This window comes from Podarcis raffonei, chromosome 14 (genome assembly GCF_027172205.1).
Source record: "Podarcis raffonei isolate rPodRaf1 chromosome 14, rPodRaf1.pri, whole genome shotgun sequence".
NCBI classification, from domain to species: Eukaryota; Metazoa; Chordata; class Lepidosauria; order Squamata; family Lacertidae; genus Podarcis; species Podarcis raffonei.
The window spans coordinates 23,212,862-23,237,786 of NC_070615.1; positions in this window are offsets into that span (position 1 = coordinate 23,212,862).

Genomic DNA, 24,925 nt, shown 5'->3' on the forward strand with positions numbered 1-24,925 from the left:
TAATTGGTATTTGGTTAGTATACCCCTGCAACCTACAATAACACAGACTGTGTTGAGTAATAGCATTTGTTGAGAAAGTTATAAAATAGCTTGGGCATTGGATAGGCTGCTGTAAGCATATGGAACAATCACAAATAGTCTAACCATTTGGTGGAAAAATGTCAGTAGTATAATGCAGGCAAACAGCAAAGTTTTGATGATGTCACATGAGGAGATGTGCAGCAACACAGTTTGCACATTTACAGGATCATCTCCCACACCTAACACTGAAAACTCAGGGTGGGTTCTCTCTATCCGGAATTTGGATGAAGACAAGTTGTATATTACCCCTAGTTTGTTTGTTTACTCATATTTTGCTCATTTTCATTTATTTATGTGTGCCTCGTCTTTAGAATGAATGCTTTTCCAAGGCAGTTGACATTACCTTTAAGTGATAAAATTTCAAAAATGATATGGCATATAGATAGACACACATGCAATGCAAATGAATATACTGTATATCCAACTGAGTCAGATTCAGAGAAGACACACTGAAATGCTATTAACTGCAAGAGGTCTACTCTGAGTAGCACTGGATATAACACATAAAAATAGCTTTGTATGAAATACTGTACCTTGAAGCAATAAAACAAACAAACAAAAAACACCCCAAAAAATCATGAACAAAACTCTATCACCTACCTACTTTTTTAAAAAATGCTTTTTATTGATTTTCACAAACATAAATAAAACTTAAACTTTTACATTCAACATTTTGTATCATCTTATTTACCCTGCACAGTTTCTCGCCCGGACTTCCCTCCTTCCCTGCTTCAGTTTTCCTAATTTACATCCTCTCTTACAGATGCTTATTTACCCTCTATTCACATCACAGGATTTATGTTAGCCCTGCTACAGTTTTTAAACTTCTGCAGTTAATTCATATGTACGCAACAAATTTACTCTACTCCTTTTCAAACTTTGTCACTTTTTGGTCTCGAATTTTATAGGTCATTTTCACCAATTCTACATACTCAAATAATTTTGTCTGCCACTCCATTAAAGTTGGTATCTCCTGGGATTTCCATTTTTGGGCCACGAGAATCCTAGCGACAGTCGTGGCATACAGAAATAGTTTCCGATCTTCTTTTCTCACTTTATCTCCTATTATCCCTAATAAAAAGGGATAATAGGAGATGAAGTGAGAAAAGAAGATCTATCACCTACCTACTAACTATCTACCTATCATTCCACATCTGTGGGGCCAAAAATAAAAAAGTTGGGTGTGGACCACTACCCTAAACTTCCCCTGAAGCTCATCTAATCTTTGCTGGTTCCACAGGTACAGATTGTCCTTCCAATAACTTGGTTGTGAGCCCATATGGGTATGCAACATTCTTTTATCTTTTTCACCCTCTTTACTTGGGTACAAAGCAAGATGGTTGCTAATATGAATATAATAACTGCAGCAAGGCTAGATGCTGTGTTGGAAGCCGAATAATAAATATGCAACAGTGGAACAAATTAAAGAGATAAAAGTGCTGTTGCATGTGGGGGGAGGGGGAGGACCTTTGTGAACTCTACGCTCGCCAGAAATGGCTTGCAGAATAGTTTAGCTGTCCTTCCAGAAAACAAAAATTAATTTGCTTTGGCCAAATTAAAATTAATTAAAATTATGCAATGTTGCCCTTGTGTTAATTTTAATGGCGAGGTTGTTGTGATTTAAGGCTACAATTAGTTCTAGTGTTTGAAAGAGAAGCACTGTAATCGAGACAGGACATTTTAATAATCCTGGTTATAAACATTTAATACATCATCTTTAGGGACTCACAAACACATTGTAATTAACTTTTACAACTGAAATAAATCAGATTGCATTAGCATATTGCAAAAGGAAAAAATCATTTGCATGATTGAAAACAGCTTTGGAAAATTATGTATAACAGGCTTTCATGTAAACATCAATGTGAACTGCTCACAAACTTGTACTGTTTTATTACAGGAGGCTGTCTTTTCTTTTCTTTTTTTAAAAAATCAGTTTAAAATAATGGGGGGGAAATCCCTTTCCTCCACTGAGAATGTGTCCCCCTTCGCTATCATCTTTACTGCTGTGCCAAAAATTCCTCTTTTTTCCTTTTCGTTTTTTTCTTTCTTTTTTTTTTGACCGTCCTCCATCCATTGATGAGAAACAAAATTGCATTCCAAATTATCAAGGGAGGAGGAAAGGGTTTTTGTGGAATTCTCAGGGGTAGTTTGCCTGGTTTTTTGTTTGTTGGGTTTACATTACTTTTGAAGTATCTGTGGGGCTTCTGTGAGTGTTTTCTCTTTTATTCTATCATCTCACCAGTGGCCTGTCCTCTACAGTCTCCCCGGGTTCCCTCCCCACATATCCATTAAAGCTCAGAGGAAGGCCTTGTGAAGGGGTCAGCAAACTTTTTTAGCCGGGGGCCAGTCCACTGTCCCTCAGACCTTGTGGGGGGCCAGACTATATTTTTTTGGGGGGATGAACAAATTCCTATGCCCCACAAATAACCCAGAGATGCATTTTAAATAAAAGGACACATTCTACTCATGTAAAAACACGCTGATTCCATGGTCCAGATTTAGAAGGCGATTGGGCTGGATCCAGCCCCCGGGCCCTAGTTTGCCTACTCATGGCCTTGTGTGTTAACTCCTGCCATAAGGCTCTCTCAGATCAGGAAGCCTGGACAGCAGGGTTGGCTGCAGGTAGGCTGGAGAAACGTATACACACAAACACACGCCACCCTCAGCCAGCTCATACCAATATGCTAATCTCAATTTAACCTCACACCTGCAGACATATTGAGGCAGAAACATGGAACTGCTCTGCCCCCATGTCCATTGGGAGAGGGTCATTTCTTCCTGTGGGCTGTTTCCCCCCTTCTCTTTGGCAATTGATCTAATGAAACAGTTAATTAGCGACAGAAGTTAAGCCTACTGCATAATTAACAAGACATTTACCTAAAATCAATAAACTAATTGCCACACCTACTGTACGTTGGGAACGTATTTCTATCCTATTGAGGAAGACTCATTTATATCCTGTGTGTTAACATCATGAGAGGTGGGTTGTTCCGCAGACCAAACTGATCTGTTAAGTGATAATTTATTGAACAATCAATTAAACTTTTTAGCCTTGTAAATATAAACAGGTAATGAAGAGCCAAGGCCACCAGTTGATCGGTATATAGTAGAGTTCATACAGAGCTATTCTTATTTTTGTTTTGTTTTTTTCTTAATGACTGACTTTGAGATACAATCTGGGAAAGGGGGATTTTTTCTTTCTTCCTGAAAATCACTTATAGTATAAACAAATGTTGTTTTATTTTCTCTTGCAAAACATGTGTTTTAGAGCAGAACTAGGATGCAACTTAGATGTGCTTCAAACTGGCTGTCCTTTAAATCCAAGCAATTAAAGCAATAAACCCATTGAACAAGGGGGAACTTACTGCCAAGTCAACCTTCACACTTTTGCACTGTCAACAATGCTCTTATGTCCAAATGACTTTAAAAGAAACACAAAAAAACTTTTATTCATTTTACAAACACAGGATACTTATATAGCTGTATAACTATGCATTTAATTAATCTATGTTATTGTAATATGCTAATTATAATATGATATATATATATATCTAACATATTGCACTTTTGTAGGATTTTCAGTACTATATGCATTTCAATGTAAAGGCAATCCTTGTTTTGTACAGGTGTTACGTTCTGGATCCCCATGTGCATTGGTGGAGCCAATTCACCCATTCGCCCTGCCCTTTTTCCTAATATCTTTAATATATTTTGGGGCTACTTCTGGGTTTGGCACCATGCAGGCATGCACGGTTGTGTGTCATTTGGACATGCCTAAATTATTTGTTGCCTGTGTGCTTTATTTGTTTCTTATATTAAATTGATATCCTGCCTGGGGTAGCAGTACTGTATATACTTTCACGCTATGCATTTTATTCCACATTAACTTGGCTGGAAAATTGCATTGAACAATTTGAAGAACTGCAATTTTCAAAGGATGGCTGTGTTTTGCTCTGCATATTGTTTGGGAAAGTACGAATTAGGCAAGTTCGCCTTTAAATGTGAACTGAAACGGATGTTTCCCCCATCCCTAATAAGGCTTTGCTGATGGGAAGAAAGTGACAAAATTGCCATTTCTGACAGGCTGAGAGCCTGCATTCATCCATTCCTCACTCATTTATCCTATTGCATTCTAAGTGAGATGTTATCCAACATCAGCTATCTTACCTTACACAAAGGTTGATCATCAGGTGCTCCCCCCCCCAATACTAGGAAGCTGTCCACAGTTTTAAGAATGATCACGACATGTGTGTCAAATGGTTTTGTCATGCTTGTAATTCTTCATCACATTTAGGACTACATTTCCTATCTAAACTTAGGTGACATAGTTCAAAATATAACAGCCTTAAAATTGATTTTGCGCTCCCCATTTCGACGGCCTCCCAGAGCTAACTTCCTCCCTTTCAATAGTTTCCCGCACAACCTTGCATTTTAAGTCTATTCAACAAACTGTTCCCAAAAACAAAACAAAACAAAGTTTTATTTTTCATCTCTTTTAAACCGCTGAATGTTGTCATGCTTTTTGCTGATACAATCAAACCTCAGTTGTCAAACATTACAGTGGTACCTCGGGTTAAGTACCGGTACTTAATTCATTCCGGAGATCCATTCTTAACCTGAAACTGTTCTTAACCTGAAGCACCACTTTAGCTAATGGACCACCTGCTGCTGCCGCGCTGCCGGAGCACAATTTCTGTTCTCATACTAAAGCAAAGTTCTTAACCCAAGGTACTATTTCTGGGTTAGCGGAGTCTGTAACCTGAAGCGTATGTAACCCGAGGTACCACTGTATTCTGTTCCAGGAGCCTGTTTGGCTTCCGAAATGTTCTACAACTGAGGCGTGGCTTCTGATTAGCTGCAGGAGCTTCCTGCACTGGATCTGCCATCTCCTCTGCAGATCCCACCCCTCCCCAATGTTGCCTTTACAGTGTCCTCTTGGTGAATAGGAAACACTACTGGTCCAGTGGCATAGGAAGCGGGGTGCAGTGGGTGTGGGCCGCCTCGGGTGTCATCACTGAGGGGGGTGACAAAATGGCAAAAATACATTTTCAAAATAAATTTTTAAAAATTGGGCTCATGACACTTTGTTTTGAAAAATAACTCCAGCACCCCACCCCCGCACCCCCTTCCTATGCCAATGGTAGCTAGGTGAGATGGGGGGCACTGGGCGCCACACCACGGGGCCTGCAGCGTGCCTGAGCCACGCGTCTCTCCTGAGGGGGAGGCGGCGGGCAGACTGCCTGCAAGCTCCATGCTGCTTTTTCTAGCAATGCGGGGCTTGCATCTGCCTCAGAAGAAGAGTTTGGATTTGATATCCCGCTTTATCACTACCCGAAGGAGTCTCAAAGTGGCTAGCAATCTCCTTTCCCTTCCTCCCCCACAACAAATATTCTGTGAGGTGAGTGGGGCTGAGAGACTTCAGAGAAGTGTGACTAGCCCAAGGTCACCCAGCAGCTGCATGTGGAGGAGCGGAGACATGAACCCGGTTCACCAGATTATGAGTCCACCGCTCTTAACCACTACACCACACTGGCTCTCAGCCACCCTACAGCTGAGGAGGAGGCTGCGGAGAGGCTCCACGCAGCGCACCCTGCCTTAGCTTACTCTGCCCCCATGGGCAGCTTGCCCCGCCCCCAGCTGCAGGACGCCCATGCTGCACCGGGCACCCAAGCGTCTAGCTACGCCACTGTCTCCTTCCACCCTTGTTCCTGATATAGATTTTTATTCCTCCCTTATTCCTGATGTCGATCTTCACTCACCCTCCCTGCAGGAGAGGGCATTTTGGGGTTTGCCTCAGGTGCCAAAATACCTTGAGTCAGTTCTGGTGGCAGTACAGGGGGGAGTCAGGGGTAGCATATGACTGACCCTATAATCTCTCCACAGATAGAATTTAAGAACAGAGATCTTTGGGAACTGGAATGGGACAGCAAGGGAGCAAAATAATTTATGTGCTCACCAGGATGTTGCACAAATGTCTGTAAGAACATAAGAACATGAGAAGAGCCTGCTGGATTGGCACATATAGTCCAACACCATGTTCTCACAGTTGCCAGCCAGGTGCTTCTGGGAAATGGGCAAGCAGAACATGAGCACAATAGCACTCTCCCTTCTTGTGGCTTCCAGCAGTATTAAGAAGAATTATTATCTCTGACCATGATGTCAGAACATAGCCATCATGGATTGTAGCCACTGACCATAGTGATGCACCATGGGTGCAAACTAGCATTATTCCGGCATAGTTGCCATCCGGCATTACTCATAGAGGCAAGGGTCATTAACATCTACACAGTTCACATAGATTCTGGAAGGGTTCTTAACAGACCAGTTTGTTTGGGGAGATGGAAGTAAACGCATTAACTTCTGGCCTGTATCATGAAGTCACTCCTTGGACATTGTCCTCAATCTCATTAACTTGCAATAGTGGGATAAATAATAAATACATATCATACAGGATTGTTGGCTGTACTTTCTGTAATAGTTGGTTGACCATTGTCAATAAGCATTTATCAATAAACATTTAATTTAGTCATTACTTTACGTATATTTATTTTTCTAAAATAAAATAAAAATTATCTAAAATACTTATGTTTTATCTGCAGTTTTTTACGTATGCCTCTTACAGAGCTCTCTGATTAAGCAGTTTATCTTTCTAGATAAATTAATGAAAAGTAATAATAATTATAATTCCTTTGGTATGCACATTTAAAGAAGCACAATCCTCTTGGCATACACAGAATCACTGTATTCTCTGTGTTCTATTTGCTTGCAATTCAGCTTTTAATTTCCCATATGTTCTTGAATTTTCCCCTTCACATATTCCTGCAGTTTTATCTCTGAATCTTGTTTTCTTTCTCTCTCTTCTCGTCATCTTGGAATTTCTGTTTCGAGTTCATTGGACTTCTCAGATATACTGGAAGGGAGATAGGGGGAGTCCAGCTAATCTTTTCAAATTAGCGCAGCTCTGAATCTGGAGAGCCTCATTAGATGCCTGTCTGAGATTTATCAGCTCCCATTTGCCTAATATTGGGCCTAACTCTCAGCTCCTGGCCCTTTCAGCAGGGGGTAAGTGTGAATAGGAAGGGGTCTTTTGTCACTGCCACGCAAACCCGCTAATTTGCTCCGCCTAATAAAATTACAAATGAACACAGCTTTGCTTGTGCTGCCTTTATAAGTTATAATAACCTTGGTCCCCCATAACCTCCTGCTAGCTGAATTAATCAGATCGTATTAATATTTCTTCTTAGTTTCTTTTAACTGGTTCTTCTCTTAATTAAAGGGGCCAAAGATGTAAACAGGGTAGGTGACTGGAATGTGGCATCGGGTTATAAACAAGGCTCATTAATAAGATGGATGTCCCAGCAGACTGCAAAAATTGCTTAGTCGGCAAGTGGGCACATTTTGCAATTTCCTTGCAACTGAGAGGACTAATGCCAGATCTCTTACCTTCGTTTTTTCTCTCCCATAGCCACCTTTTTAATGTATAAAGGATGGTAATTTTGGAAAGCTAAGTAAAAAAGAAAGCTGATCCATCAATCAGCTGCATAAAGGTAGTTTGGGTTATTAAAGAGAGCTTTTTCTCCCAACCCGTCAAATAGATTGCTGTGCCAAAACTAGACGACTAGAATCAGCAACAGAAAAAATAGGAGTCTCCAATAAGGAGTAACATGAAATATTTGAGATGTTAGCTATTTTTGGAAACAATAATCATAATAATGGATTAATGAAAAAATATTATTTCTGACATTCTTGCATGCAATACTAGCCATGTTTACTCAGAAGTAAGCGTCATGTGTTCAATGGGCTATAATAGGTAAATGTGTGTATTTTCATCCTGTAAGCCAAACAAGATGTTCTAAAATACGAATATTGTAGAAACTTTTCAAATTACTTAAAGTTCCCAATCATTCAAATATCAGTGGGAAATTCTGATATGTTTGTGAATTATATTACATATCTCGAGGCAATGTAAATATAGAATATAATAAAATAAATATATTAATAAATATATTAATAAATATAATAAAAGCATAATAAAAATAACATTGAAAATTAAAATGACAGAATATGAATTTTAAACAACAATGTAAAATAGACACCCATAGCAAAGACCTTATTCATCCAGATAGATAGGCTTGTGAGAACAAAAATATCTTCAATTGTTTCCAGAAAGTGCAGATAGTGGGTGTCTATCATATATACACTCACATATGTTACATACAACTGTGCTGAGCATGAACATTTCCCATTTTTATATTTGTAAATAAATGCAGAGAGTATACTGCTGGATACTGCTTGCACAGTTCAGTATGAAATTGCAAAGAATCTTGCACAAGCATTCACACATACATGGACTTTGTGCACAATTAGCTTTGCTAAGCGCCATGTGTAAGAGAATATCTAGATGATTTCCCCCTGCAACCTTTTTGCACGAGAAAATGTTCAAAACTTCGAAGTCCTCTCAGCCATTCTCTTTCTTATACTCACTTCTTCGCTTACTTGGAGAACTACCAATCTGCATTCAAAACGATATCGAGGAGAACAAATTTAACCTGAAAAAGGGGGCGGGAAGATAAGTTAAGCTTTTATTATTATTATTTGCAAGAGGATATCCTCTTGAAACCAAGAACATTCTGGGGCTCAAGATATTCCTTCAACTTTATTGCCCTTACCCCTGTTAATGCCGAAGCGTGGAAAGACTACATTAGACTGATACGTATAACTGACTCCTGGCAAAACTGTAATATATGCTGTGATATACTGTATGTATTTCTCAGGATTTCTGCCAAACCTACCCATTGCTCACTACTCCACTGATGAAATTTGCAAGTAATTGTGTACGCATTTCTCTGAAAGATAAATGGACATCCTTCCCAAGGACGCCCAGCCAGGCCACCTTTGCGAACGAGAATGTGTGTATATCTGGGCTTTTTCTTTTCTTTTTTGAAAGCCTGACAAGGCATCTTGATCATTTCCTCATTCTGAGGCCTACCCACAGCCTAGCACACAGCCCTCCTCTTTGAAATGTTATTATACTGTCGTGAGCCTTTCTCCTCTCAGGATGTTACTTCATTTCCACCTTTTGTCTTAGCCTGAATGTGAATGATGCTCTTTCAGCAATATACGGGCGCTTAAACTCCCCTGCTGTAGCCTTACATAAATATACAACACCCGTCTCGGCCAATAATTCACTTCAGGCCTGGAAAAACAGTGACTTCCTTTATTGGTCAGAATCTCTAGCAATTCCCAACAGCTGTATGTTTTCACCTCTGAGGATCCTTATCTTCACGTTTCCATTTGTCTCAGCACAATTCCAGTGGATTGCCAATAAAAATGATTCCCATTTTTATAACCCCTGAGAATGCAGGAAGCTGGCTTTCCAGAAAGAAAGAAAAAGTCTCGTCCCCCCCCCGTGTGCGTGCACACACACACATTAAACACACACACACAATGATGGCTGGTGACCACTGAAATTGGGAGGGGTGGCCAAGAGGTTACCAGAGTTTGGGTCAACTTTTTCCAGTTTTCTTTCTCTGCCTCCCTTGCAAAGATGTGGTAATAAAAATTCTGATGGGCTTCTGCCCCAATTTGTGCCAGTAACCCCCTCCTAGCCTGCAAAAAATACATGCAAGGAAAAAAACAGCATAGTCGGTAATAAAACAAGTCTACAGAAGTTATCAGAAAGCAAGCTTCATTCTTAAAACTTCTGTCCCTAGGAATATTTCTGAGGAGAAGGGGACCAAAACATCTTGTTTCACTAGGGGATTAACTCCACTCACAAGCTTGTGTCAAGAACATCTCTCCCTAGGAAAATTTCCAAGCAGAAGGGGGCCAAAAGTTGTTTTCAGGGGTGGGACGGGGAACAAACTCCAACCGTAAGTTGCGTCGAGGACTCTTTCGTTGGAATGGGAGCAAGATGACTGGCCACAAGTGAGTTCCACATTTGCAAACGCCGATAGCGAAAGTGTCTGTTGTTTTGCCAGAGAATTAAACCGGAGATTGTAAAATAGCCTCGCAGCCATATGACAAAGATATACTTAAGGAGACGTAAACATGAAGAGCAGGGAAATCTGCCAGGTTAAAGTCAGCCGTGCTGCTCAGTTTTATGACTGCCCAACTGTTTACTGAGAAAAGATGGATGGCTGCTGATGTGGTAACACACACCCAGTACGCTGTTTGGTTGGCAGCTGATTATTGTTACGGCCCAACGTAAACTGAGTTTCTTTAATTCCTCTCCATCTAGCTCACCTCTTTCCCCCCTTCCCTCTGCTACACATGCAATTTATTTCTCCCTGTTGAAAACAGTACTTAAGAAGTGTGGCACAACGGAAGAAACTCACTAAAGAACTTTCATTCACTCAAAGCAATTTAGGAATAAAATCTACTTTGTTTTCTTTCCCTAAATTTTGGGTTTCTCAGGAGGACCCACTGTGCTGTCTATCACCACACTATTGAGTCAGGGGCTACTAAAATTGGAACCCTAATGTGTGGGAAAGCTTCAGTGTTAAATTCTTCTCCTTCTCCTGCATAATTATTTTATGACTATTTGCATTTATTTATTGTTTTCCCTAAGAAAATGCCTCAAAGTGAGTAACAAGTCTATTCAATGCAAAACAGCTTGGCAATCATTTTTTTTAAAAAAACACACAAATACATAGAAAGGATTCATAGAAAAACCAAATTCACGGGGGGGGGGGGGAGGAATCGTAAAAATGCTCACCTAACAATAAGCATAAAGAGGACAAATTCTACTAACCCCATTACATTCAAGTGACTATATGGAAGTGGTTTGAGGAATGTTTCTTGGCTGGAGGTGGCACCGTGGTCTAAATCACTGAGCCTCTTGGGCTTGCCGATCAGAAGGTTGGTGGTTTGAATCCCGGCAATGGAGTGAGCTCCCATTACTCTGTCCCAGCTCCTGCCAACCTAGCAGTTCTAAAGCACACTAGTGCAAGTAGATAAATAGGTACCACTGCAGTGGGAAGGTAAATGGTGTTTCCATGCGCCCTGGCTTCCGTCACAGTGTTCCATTGTGCCAGAAGCGGTTTGGTCATGCTGGCCACATGTTCCGGAAAGCTGTCTGCAGACTAACACTGGCTCCCTTGGCCTGAAAGAGAGACGAGTGCCGCACCCCATAGTCACTTTTGACTTAACTGCCCTTTACCTTTTACAAATGCTGTAAATAAATGCATTTAGATGTCAGAACTTCCTAGATGTAAACTTGGGGTTGAGCTGAAATGTCTCCCCAAATGGATTTCCCCCCCCAAGAGAAAAATCCCAAGTTTCCCTTGTTTTCTCACTCCTTCCAGAAATAGAAGGCCACGGCAGAATTTTCTCTATTTCCCACATTTGAGGTGGTGGTGGTGAAAGCCGTGATTCTTCCCACAGTGCCTCAGAATGATGCTAAAGCATTGTGGGTGCTGCAAAATGGTGACCAGACTGGCCCCACACTTAGTGTTGCCACTTGCAGTCATGGGGTGATGTGCTACTGCTACTCAGCCCCCCAAAATTACTGAAGAATTGTTCTATTCCTTGAAAAATTAGGTGACCGCCCAAAAAAGATTTTTTTTTTTTTGCCAGCAAATAGGATAGAAAAAGCAAGAAGCAACATAGAACTATGGCACAGGTTTATGAAAAGATACCTATATTTAGCTCCTGTTATCCTATTTTGAGACACTCAAAATGCTCATGAGAACTTCACCAATTTTTTTGAATGCCATTTCCTTTCTCAATTTTTGATGGAGAAGGGTAAAATAATATTTAAAAACAAAAATCCAAGGGAAACATTTTTGGCACTGCACTAGTTGTGATGGACATCTCAGTGAAAAAGCCAACACAGTGTATAGCAGAAGTGAAAATGGCAAAACTCAGTGCGGTGAATGATTAGAAATGTAGTTAACAATAAATATGTCAATGTCACAATGTCTTTATATAAATTGACTTGTTGCAGTCGGATCTGAAATACTGAGCACAATTCTGGTTGCCAATGGATATTTTTGTACTTTTTTGCAGGGAGGAAATAGCAAAATTATCACCATCCCTGCTTTGGGTAACATCTTGCCTGGAGAGTTCTGGGGAACTCAAAAGCTTGCTCACTGTTTTGTGGGTTTTGAAATCATTAGGTGATTGGAGGCTCCCTGCTTATGAAGAGGAGCTATCATGCCTGAGAAAAAGATAACTATGAGAGACATTTGTAAAATTATGAATGGTATGGAAACAGTTCTGTGTGTGTGTGTGTCCCATAATATCAGCTTGGAATTGTCCAGTGAAATTCATCAGCAGCGAGTTCTAGGGAGGCAAAAGAAATCCAGTTAAGCCTGAATTTAAAGGTTTGCACCTTCCAAAACAATATGTGAACCGAAGCACAGCCATCCTTGAAAATTCACACCTCTCCAGATTTTGAAGTACAGATCTCCAGCCAGTAAATGTATACAGAAGTATTACTAGGGTACAGTATGGGTATAAATGCATATATTCAGGGTTTTTTTCTGGGGGGACGCATACCCCTAAACATTTTGTGAATCTTTGTACTTTTTTACATTTACTGTATTTCTTTTCCTCGATTCGAACTATAAAATGGTGGTTTTCTTGAGTCAAAATGTGAATACCCCTAAACATTTTTTTAAAGAAAAGAGCACTGCATATATTGGTGCAAATAATATTCAAGCATGTATTGCATTGCTTTGTAAAAATGTGTATATAGGGAAACATTACTTTACAAAAAAATTGTTTTTAATTATAAAAAGAATTTATATACCATCTTTTTGCAAATCATAAGAGCAATGTTCAGCAACATCAGAGAGCTTTAAAATAATTCCAGGCCAATCATTAAAACAACTGGCTATTCCAAAATAGGGGAAAATTCACACGAACATGCGGCGGGATTTTCATAATGACTTGTTACTGGAAATTGCATGAGGGGAGAGGGAACTTTTGCTCATGTCCAGCTTTCAGCCTTCCCACAAGCACCTGATTGGCCACTGTGAGTACACGATGCTGGACTAGATGGGCCATTGGACTGAGCCCATAGGCTCTTATGTTCTTAAGTACTATTGAATTTGAGGTGACTTGTTCTAAGGCCACTTCACCATTCTCCATGAAGGTCCACAGGTCTCAGACCCAGACTTCTCATCCACCTTCTTCAAAACTATAATTCCTGGGATTCCTGGAGAAACACAATGGCAGTTGAAGCCATATATAATGGTCATAAGTTTGTCCTAGATACGCCAAGAAGCATTTTTATTCCCCCCCCCCATTGGCAACAGTTGCAGAAGATTTTTACCCATCAAAACAAAAACACGTAAATGAAAAAGACCAAACTGTGTTTAAACGCCTTTTTCCCTGTCCTTGTGCCATGACTGAAACATTCTGTATAAATTTGACACCTTTAAAGCAAAAGCAACACAAAGTTTCTGGCTTCACTTTGTTGGCGATCTCTTGAGCAAAATGAATTATTGCCAAATGTTTTTTGGGGGGAAGCAAAGAGAGATTTGAGGCTATTGTATTTATCTGACCATTATGAGAGCTGTAAAACATGCTGTTTCACATTGAAACGTAAGCGCTTTTTTTAAAAAAAAATGTTTGCTCAGAGTATTTGTAATTGTTAGCAGGCCCAGATGTATCCGAATGTCAGCGTGAAGCAAGTGAGACTTGGCTGGAGCACAGAGAATGTAATTAGCTCAAAGCCCCCTGTGCTAAGTTGGTAGTGGAAGCACAGACGGATAATAAAACAACAGCAACCGAAAAGGAAAGTGGCAAAAGGTTAAAATCTATTGTTCACATTGTTAAAGCCATTTGGGGTTTAAAAAGGGGGGGGGTTGCATCTGATGGAGTTCTAAAGACAAGGGACACCATGCACTGGAAAATTCTCTTAAGCAAGCCCCAATGGAACAAATGGGTGCTATACCATGATGGCTATCAATCTGAGTTAAGTCCATGGTTGACCTAGCAGGTTATCTTATACCATGGCCACATTCACACCAGACATTTAGAGCACAATGATACCACTTTAAACAGGAATGGCTTTCCCCCAAAGAATTCTTGGAGCTGTTGTTGGGAGAACAAAATTCTCCTCAGAGAGCTACCATTCCCAGAGGGTTTAAAAATAAAATAAAAAATACAGGTAAACATTTGCCAGTGCAGCCAATATGTTCCCCAAGCAGCTATATAGCCACAACCACATTGTGTTGAGATGACTTAGTTTGCTTCACTGATGACATGGGTTTTGATTTGAAGTACAGTCCAACCTTGGTTGTCGAACATAATCCGTTCTGGAAGACTGCTCGACTTCTGAAACATTTGACAACCGAGGCGCAGCTTCCGACTGGTTGCAAAAGCTTCTTGCTCTCAAGCGGAAGCTGCGTCGGACGTTCGGCTTCCAAAAAACGTTCAAAAACCAGAGCGTTTATGTGATGGGATGGTGAGCTGCTTGTGCGTAAAATCCTAGTCCCTCAGAGTTTGGCTAAGTCCACAAACCTCTGTCTGTGACGGAGCTGCTTAAGCATGGCTCCATCAGTCACTCGTTGAATCGGACAGTGGGCGTTTGCGGAACTTCTTCCAGCATAAAAGCTCCTTAACGGAAACGCGTCTTCTGGACTCTCGGCGTGACAGTTTCCGGCGAGGAGTGGGTGTCCCTACAGGAGGTCCTGAAACCTCCCCACTATTTTCGCTGGAAGTGTCTCTGAGCCCTCCCTCCGACTCACTTTCCCTTGGAACTCCACTTCTCCCCCTGCTGGTCCCCTCCTCAGCTGACTGGTCTCTCTCACCCTCCGTGAGCCCTTTCACCTCCTGCGTCTCAGATGGCAGTTCCCTGACAGTTTACTTCCAGGTTTTTGGAATTCAGGAGCCAAAATGTTCAAAAACGGAGCCATTTGAGAACCGAGGTTTGACTATATAAATAGAGAAGGAGAGAAGGACCTCCTATCCCTAAGGGAAAATCGGTGGAGCAATTTGCAACAGCAGGAGACTTTGTATATTTGAGGGTGGAGTTATTGGAAGGCTGAAGTTCATAAAGCAGATCTCTTGGGCTATGCGAGCAGAAGACTAAGAAGGAGTCAAAACTACTAACCACTATGGCTTTGCTCTTCTTCTGTGGTCAGAGGCAGCATTCTTCTGAACACCATTTGCTAGAAACTGTAGGAGGGGAAAGTGTTCTTGCACTCAGTTCCTGCTTGCAGTTTTCTCACAGGCACCTGGGTTGCCGCAATGAGAACAAGATTCTGAGCTAGGTCGGCCATTGCCCTGATCCAGAAGGGCCTTCTTATGTTTTTATGACTGTGGGAGAACTGCAAAGGTATGGACATTAGAATTCAGATTTCCACTTACTAGTTAATATCTCACCCACCCCACCCAAGTCTCACTTTTGCTAAGTCAACACAGTTTATGAAAATCAAAGTTGCATTCTGTATATTTAATAGAATCGTCTCCGCAAATAATCATCCCCAGAATCGGCACTCCTTTCTTCCTTCTCTCTGTGGGCTTGACAATGATTTATGAAGCAGAAAACAAGACAGCTTCATTTTCATAAGGCAGATTGAACCTGCTGGACAGCGGGAAGAGCTCTGAAAGTTGTTTTGACTGGGACGCTGAAACAAACATGACAGAAAAGTCAATACAACTGCAGCACCGGGTGCTCGTTTTACAGACGACTTACTTTTCTCTGTAAGAGTTGCATGACAGCCAGAAAATCTGGGCAGTGCAATAAAGCTCAGCATCATAGTTAATGGCCAAAAAAAGAAAAAAGAAAAAGCCACGTCTTTCCCATGCTAGGCGTTTTGAATGCAAAGGAAATGCAAGGAAGTCAATTCCCAACTTCAGTCTTGGCTTCAGTGGTGAAAAGGACCCAACAGATGCATTATCCATTTGTACACAAAGGTAATTGTATTCAGATATAATTTGTATACATGTATACTTGTATCAGAAAAGGTGCTGATGGAGCAGAAATCTGATTTGGTCACTTAAAGGCAAACTTACCTAATTCGCACTTCCAGAAACAATATGTGAAATGAAACACAGCCATCTTTCGAATGCTGCAATTCTCTGGATTTCTCTATACTGTCCAGCATCTACGTAATGTGTACAAAAATGCATATATTGCTGTAAAGTGTGACTAATGATGTGCATTTCTATCTATCTATCTATGAAAGTAACATATAAAAAAGCTTTATATGAAGGAAAATGGTTTTGCAATATTGTGTGCTTTAGGCGAAATTACTTTCACAAATGTGTATTTTCAGAGAAATTTGCACAAAAATACTGATTAATTTTCACGAGGACTTCATTTTTAAAGAATTGCAAACTGGCATGGAAATATGGAGAGCTGAATTTAAGAATGGAAAAATGTGAAACTGAGAGATTCAGATTCACCCATCCCTAGTCACTTTCATAGTTTATCTATCTAGTATTCGTTGAACTGCACCTGAAATGTACACTCTTTTTCTCACCCGGATGCAAATCCCTTTAAAAAATAAATCTTTCCCCCAAAATGCAGGTCAATTTATCGACAGATCTCCATCTCTACCAAACATTTGAACGCAGTAGCACAAACAAAAGAAATTGCCTGAGGAATGTCCATTAACCGGCCTATGCAATCAAAACACACACTGGGATGGATTCCAAGTATTATCGTCTTCCATCGCTGCTTGCCTGCCTCCAAAGCGAAGGTGAGAAGAGTGGCGGATACAAGAGATTATTTTCATAGGCAAGAATGCAGTGAGGGCAACTATTAAAGCCATAACCTTGAGAAAGTTTGTATCGTTTGAGAAAAGCAACTTTTCTTTTTTTTAAAAGGAAATGTCTGTTCTCTGGAAAGCAAGCCAATGGTAGCGCTGTGCTGAAAATTCCTTCTGCATTACTCCGCCTTCTCTGAAGACCATTCTCCATCAGCTAATGAGAAAAGACATTGTATTTTTAAAAAAGTATGAGGGAAAATGTTAAACAAAAGCCATTCTCTAATTTCCTTAGTGCTTACCTTCCTTCTGAGGTGTCCAAGGAATGCTTTCTGAGTGTCCTTTATTTCATTATTCAAATCACCTCTCCACTGGAATACCCCCTGCAGCCTTCCTGGGTGCTCACACATGCTGTGGGGGGAATTTTGACATCCTCAGCTAGGCTTTCTTGTAAGGATAAGGAAGCTGTCTACTGCGTGCTTGACAGCTTTGTTTTGTTTAAATTTTTACTCAAAGTGGACCCATTGAAATAAATGGATCTAAGTTAGTAATATTCATTAATTCTGGTAGGTCTACTCTGAGTAGGACCAGCACTGACTGCAACCCTGTCTTAATATATATATATAGATAGATAGATAGATAGATATAGATAGATATAGATATACACAGTGGTACCTCAGGTTACATACGCTTCAGGTTACAGACTCTGCTAACCCAGAAATAGTACCTCGGGTTAAGAACTTTGCTTCAGGATGAGTACAGAAATCATCCTCCGGCAGTGCAGTGGCAGCGGGAGGCCCCATTAGCTAAAGTGGTGCTTCAGGTTAAGAACAGTTTCAGGTTAAGAATGGACCTCCGGAACGAATTAAGTACTTAACCCGAGGTACCACTCTCTCTATATATATACATATATATGGGCTCAGATTTTTTTAATGGTAAAAGGAAGCAATTCCCTTAAAAACTAAATCAGTGACCACAACAATCTCAGGCACACAGAGGCTAGTTTCCTGTGTTCCAGTTATTTAACCCCATTTTTCTTGAGTCCAAAGAATTTCAGAATTTATTGTGGATCACTGCTGAAAGTATCAGGTCTATATTCCTGTGCTCAGGTCCTGCTTGCAGGTTTTCCATGGGTATCTGATCGGCCCCTGTGAGAACAGGATGCTGGACTAGATAGGCCATTGGCCTGATTCAGCAGGCTTGCATTATGTTCTTATTTTATTCTACTTACTTATTTCCCACTTTGCCCCCCAGGAGCGGGACTTGAGATGGCTCACAAAAAAATTAAAAAACAAACACATGCAGCAGCCAAAATCTTATAAAAAGTTATCATTAAAAAGAAATTAAACCACCTTTGGAATTAAAGAGATGTAAAAGACGTACGTACTAAAAAGCTGCAAAAACAAAAAAACAAAAGCGAAAACAAACCTAGTGCAGCACACTATAAAGATCCCTTTCCTGAAAAGCAATCAGTTCCCACAAGCCTGCTGGAATAAAAGAAGTCATCACCTGCCAGCAGAAGGACAACAAGTAGGGAACCAGTTTAGCTTCTTTAGGAAAGGGGCTGCAAAGCCTGGGAACAACTACCAAGAAGGCCCTTTCCCTGGTCCTCACCAGATGTCTCTGTGAAGGTGGCAGGACTGAGAGAAGGGTCTGTCCCTGATCGTCTTAGAACTGGGGCGGGTTTGTATGGCAGAATAAGGTCCTTCAGATAATCTGGACCTCAGCTGTGCATGTTTCTTATGTTGTTGTTTAGTCGTTTAGTCGTGTCTGACTCTTCGTGACCCCGCGGACCAGAGCACGCCAGGCACTCCTGTCTTCCACTGCCTCCTGCAGTTTAGTCAAACTCATGCTGGTAGCTTCGAAAACACTATCCAACCACCTCGTCCTCTGTCGTCCCCTTCTCCTTGTGCCCTCCATCTTTCCCAACATCAGGGTCTTTTCCAGGGAGTCTTCTCTTCTCGTGAGGTGGCCAAAGTATTGGAGTCTTAGCTTCAGGATCTGTCCTTCCAGTGAGCACTCAGGGCTGATTTCCTTCAGAATGGATAGGTTTGATCTTCTTGCAGTCCACGGGACTCTCAAGAGTCTCCTCCAGGACCATGTTTCTTATGTATTGGTTTAATTCTGCATTGTGCTTTGTTGTTGATATCATGTGCTCCAGCCTTTGAATACTTTTAATAAAGAGTGGGCTAGAAATGCCCTAAATAAATATATAAGGAATAATCAGTGACTTCATATACCCTTTTCTGTTTGTCACTTCTCCCCCCCTCCCCACAAAAAAAAATTATAAACCTTTTGTTATAATAACAGTAAGATGCAGCAGAAGTAATCGTGCTAAAAGTAGACTGTAACAATGATGGATTATGCTATTATATAATCCAGAACTAAATGTATCAGAATGGATCGCCTGCTATTGTTTTGGAATCCATATAATCCTTTAATATCATTGCCTATCATTATTGCAATCTGCTTTTTGCACCATTCCATTTCAGTCCTGTGAATGACAGAGTCGCTCCATCCCAGGCAATAAGGTTGAGCAGACATGGCATCAGGCAAGGAGGTGTGGGGTTTATTCTCCGCAACCTTTGACCCTCTGCATGTAATGTACAAATACCCTGGCAACAGCGGAAAGGAGACCGGGGGAGATGCATTGATAACACACACACACACACACACACACCCCATAATTACGCCGAGAAGCTATTAATTATGTTGTTTCCAATATCCCCTAAAAGGGTTGCCCACCCTAACTACATATTTATACATATTTACTTGTTAATCAATAAAGGGAAATGGCTACATTATTTTGATTAAAATATCAAGCTCCCCATATACGGCCATAAAATCCAAGAGGGACAAAACAGAGCCGTGTGGGTGGAGGGCTGTCAGGGCGGGGGGGGGCAGTGTGAGGGGAGATAACAATATCCTTCTCTCCTCTTTGGATGATCTATGATACTTCCAGTCTGCAAGAACAGCAGACACATTAAGAAAATAGTGCTAATGATATTAAAGTACTTTACAAGGCTTGTTATGAAGCGCTGACAAACCTGTCAGCTGCATAATGTAGGAGGCTATCGTTGGCGTTCTCGGGGAAAAGAAAAGGGAGAAAAAAAACCTTTACCCCATTTCGGTGCAATCTCCTAATAATGGTGCCACCATAAATTCCGCCTGGCAATGGGACAGAGCCATGGCTTCTCACCCCTATGTGAAGACATGATAAATATAAAAGAAAATGGCTGTCAGTTTTGGCGCCCGAACCTTATTACAAAGTCTTAATCTTACTGGCCTCAGCACCTTTTATCACCGTCTTGTTATGAGCTGATGGCTTTTTTATTTGCTGGGAGATGGAGAATGTGTCATTTGATGTCCTTTTATATAGCCACTGCTCTGTCCTCTCATGGGGTGGGTGGGAGAGAATCTTTTTTATATATGTTTATTATAGTAACCGATTAAATGCAAGCCATGGAGTGCGTTTGAGACAGACGTTGCTTAAGTAGGTTTGGGCAAAGATTGGAATTAAATAGCCTCAAGTCGTTACCAATGTGGGAACAATCACCCGCAATATGTGTTTGAGTTGCCACAGCCATTATGAATATAATTTGGGTTATTTATTGTTTGGTTCCCTCTATAGATTTTTCCCCAGAACCAAGGTCGGGGAGATGCTTTATGCATCGCTCAGCTTTGTGGTTTTTCTCGCCAGCAAAAGGAAAAAGAAGAAGAAGAAGCTTCGAAGGGAATAGGGGCCTCTTCAAAGAAAAGTTTGAACTTCCTACTGAGCCCAAGTTCAATCTTGTTGAACTTTTCTGAATCCTGGATGAAGGGTCTCACAATTATCTAAATATTATTTGTCAGCCTCAACATGCTGACTTCCCATTGTCTTCACTGATGGCAAAGGAAAGCTGGAAAGCCAGCTTAAAACAATGTCTATTTCATGACCTTCATTCAAAGCTCACAGAAAAAGGGCTGAACTCAAGGTGTTAGTACTCTGTACAGTGACACTTTAGACTGCACAGTTTATGATGTTTTATGTTTGGGGTGCTTCCCTGTCTAAAACACACACACACACATAGCCTTCTCTGGAAAAAATATGACTTTATATGTATGACTCCAGGATGGCTACATAATTACTTGGGTTCAAATTTCAGGGGATGTCTTCCAGTGAGTCATTGTTAATGGTCCCCCATTAATAGAGCTGTGCACTCTCTATTCAGTTTTAGAGGTCCAATTTTGTGGAACTCCTTCCCACCTGAGATCAAAGAGGCCACCTCAAATAATCCTGTGTATTGTAGTTTGTTAAGGGTTCTGAGAGTTGCTAGGAAACCCCCTATTCCCCTCACAGAGCTAAAATGCCCAGAGGGGGATCCCTCATCCCAGGGAACTCTGGGAACGGTAGTTTTGTGTAAAGGTCTCAGCACTCTTAACAAACTGCAGCTCCCAGAATTCTTTGGTGGAAGCTAGGACTGTTTAAAATAGTATTATAATGCTTCCAATGTATGCTGTGAATGTGGCCTAAGATGAAATAGTTATTTATGCCAATAAAGGCTGAATGAATGAATGAATGAATGAGTGAATGACTTGTCTGTAGGTAAAGGTAAAGGACCGCTGGAGGGTTAAGTCCAGTCAAAGGCAACTATTGGATGCAGTGTTCATCTCACTTTTCAGGCCGAGGGAGCTGGTGTTTATCCACAGACAGCTTTCCGGGTCATGTGACTAAACCACTATTGGTGCACGGAGGACTGTGACAAGTGCCAGAGCACATGGAAACACCATTTACCTTCCCGCTGCTGTAGTACCTATTTATCTACTTGAACTGGTATGCTTTTGAACTGCTAGGTTGGCTGGGACACAGCAACAGGGGCTCACCCCATCACACAGATTTGAACTTGTCTGTATCATTGACAACCCTTTAGTGTGCAGGACTATGGCCAATACAAATTAAAGAGGTCTTCTGAACACCATGACCATGTCCCTCCCAGAGAGAGTAGGGGACTGAAGGTTATCCATTGTCATCACCTCTGCTCCCAGTGTTACACGAGGTTGTCAGGGACATCTTGAATAAATGGTTTACATGAGAAGCTGCTCTGCAGTGCATCCTCGGGAAAATAAATAAAAGGAAAATGCCATTTTCTGGGGAAGTTAACACATTTCACCAAATGGAAATGACATTGCAGATTAAGGGCTCTTTAAATTATGCATTTAGTTCAGTGTCCTGGGGAGACAGTATATGAGATAAAGCAAGAAGAAGGGTGGACTGACAAAGTTCCAGAAATTTCAGGTTCAGTAAAAAAATGTCTGAATATGGGGGCAGGGGAAGAAAGAAGCCACTGTAGTTTCAGAGGTTGTTGGTCACTTTGGGGATCAATGAAGGAAAGAAAAAAAATGGAAGTCAGCTGTAGGTAGAAAGTAAAGTTTCAGGAATCTCATCTTGTTTACCTTTTTTTGCTTCTTTAGCTCCTTTGGTGACCTTTAAAGTGAATAACCTACAAAGGTGTGCATCTTCCTGACACACTGTCAATGTGATGGCATCGTGTCATCATCACAGAGCCAATCATTGCCCTGGCTCCGAATCAGCATCTTGATGATTCCACACAGCCAGTGACGATGTCACGAAGCCAAACCAGAGCGAGAGCAACGCTGCCTGCCCTCACTCCAGATAAACTTTGCTTGCCCCATTTAACAGACCTTACACCTGGGGGGAAACAAACTGAAATAGGAAGCTGGGTGTATGTTGTGAGTGAGTGAATGCAGCCCAACATTACAGCTCAACTCTTACAAGCCGCCTTCACTACAAGCTTCTCTTGGCTTTTTCATATACATGATATACATCCCTTTGATAGTCACTGTTCCTCCAGTTTCTCTTCTGTCCACTCTGCAGGACCGTAGTCCAGAAAATTACATGCAATTTACTTTATGTGATTGCAGCCTTGCATGCTTTGCCAATCAATCAAGGGCAGGAGAGCAGGAGGTGAAAAAAGCCATCAGAAGGGGCCATGTGAGATCTCTCAAGATCCTCCAGTGCTCTCCCACAACATTCCCAGAACCCAGTAAGCAAGGCAAAGGGCTCCAGATGGTTCTGTGAAGCTCCTGTGATCCTACCAGCTCAGAGCACCAGCATTGGACAGGTAGGGGTGGCTACATGGGGGCAGTTCCAGGGTTCTTCCTGGCTTTGCACGATTTTGCCTTTGCTCATGGAGCCCCCAGAATACAAACCCCATTTAAGTTTCAGCCCTACTATAAGCCAGTCTCAACCTTTCTGAGCATTCACATCTAAACATCTATATGTCCATATTTCCCTAATATCTCTATGACTCTTATGTTTGCATTTCTCCCCCTCTTTTGACATGTTGTTTTGATTGTGCCCCATTAGTCTCCATGTGCTTGTTGTCAACTGCTGTTATTCTATTTGTCATTCGAACTGTACATCTTCAAGCTATGTAACAGGCAAACGAGGAGCCTGAGGAGCCCTCTAGGTTCTGTAATTTCTGATGTACTGAAGTCTTGTGAGGGCATCACCATATGTGTGTGTGTGTGTGTGTGTGTGTGTGTGTGTTTCAATCTTTTAGACCATGGATAAACAGGATTCCTTTGGTGCTATGGAAGATAGAGTTTGGAGGAAGAGGACCATAGCTAGTGGTAAAGCATCTGCTTTTCAGGCAGAAGGTCCTAGGTTCAATACTCAGCATCTCCAGGCAGCATCTCCAGGCAGGGCTGGGAGAGACACCTGGCTCAAACTTGGGAGGACTATTGCTAGCCAGGGTAAACAATCCTGAGCTAATATAGCATTTTTTACTTTTGGGACAAATCGAGTAAGTTGCAACATTGTGGAAGTTTATGAAATTATGCACGGGCTGGATCTAGATGCATCAAAAGAAGTTTCAGGAAAATGCGTTGTAAAGCTCCTCTGTGTGGCTTTGTGTTCTTGATTCCACAAAGTCACTAGCATGTTAGATGGAATCCCGTAGCCATGAAGGAATATCCCTTCTGTTCCTCTCCTTTACTGTTCCTCTTGTTCCTTCTTCTAGGCCTTTCATCCCATTTCTACTGGGTTACAGTTTAGCTGGAATAATCCCTAAGATTAATTCTGGATCTGCAGCATGCAGAGTTTTACTTTATCTTCTGTTTCTTTCTCTTTCTTCTCAATTTTCACTCTCCCCTTCCCTCATGGAAACAGTACATAAGAACTAATTGGACTAGGCCAAAGGTCCAACAGGCCAAGCATCCTGTTTTCATATTGACCAACCACGTGTGTTTGGGAAGCCCAGAAGCAGGAGCTGAATGCCTCACCTGTTTCTCAGTGTCTTGAATTTAGAGTCAAACTGCTTCTGAATAAACAAGCAAAAACCCTCCACCCTACCCATGAGAATTTCACCAAAAAAGATTTCTCCCCTTTCATAATGTAGTTTGGAAGGCAATTTATATTCTCATTAATTGCTGAAGAATAGATAAAAGCAAAAAGTGGAATAAATTTCCAGCACAGTGTAGGGACATTTTCTTAAAAAAACAAAGAAACTTGTACCTGCACATTGATAATATAGATGGGAGTTGCAAATGGACTGAAACTACCAAAAGCTATGGAAAACAATGTGTGCATAATGCTCAGTAAAACATCTGGGCATTTTACAGATATGGAATATGGGCGGGAAAATGTTTATGCCTTAATTCCCCTTTGGAAACCAGAGCAGTAATTCAGAACTCCAACTCCAGGGAGAAATGTGAATAAAGAGAATTTGAAAAGAATCCCTCATGCCCAGAAAAGATACCTGACAATGACAAATACCTGAGATGACTGGCAACAGACTTCCCTTTGAAAAAGTTCTGATGAGCACAGAAAGCGGCCCTTTCGAAACCTGGTGTTGTTGCTGCAAAGAAAAGAGCTACATTTCTGATACTGAGCAAGCTTCTAGTCAGGAAGGGAATAAAAGGAGAAATGGACAAACCATGGCCAAATAAATAAATAAATTATGACCTAGGTAGAACAACCAGCTCTTTCAAGGGTATGGGGAGTCTTGTCCCCCCACCCAACTCACTTCATTTTTATTTGGGCAGGAAAATTGCTCTCCCGTGAATAAGTATTTGTCACTCCCCTCAATCATTATCCACAGTGTATCATCAACTTGGAAAGTAAAGATAAAAGTGATATTCTTCTGAAAACAAGACCACAATATTGGGATGGGAGG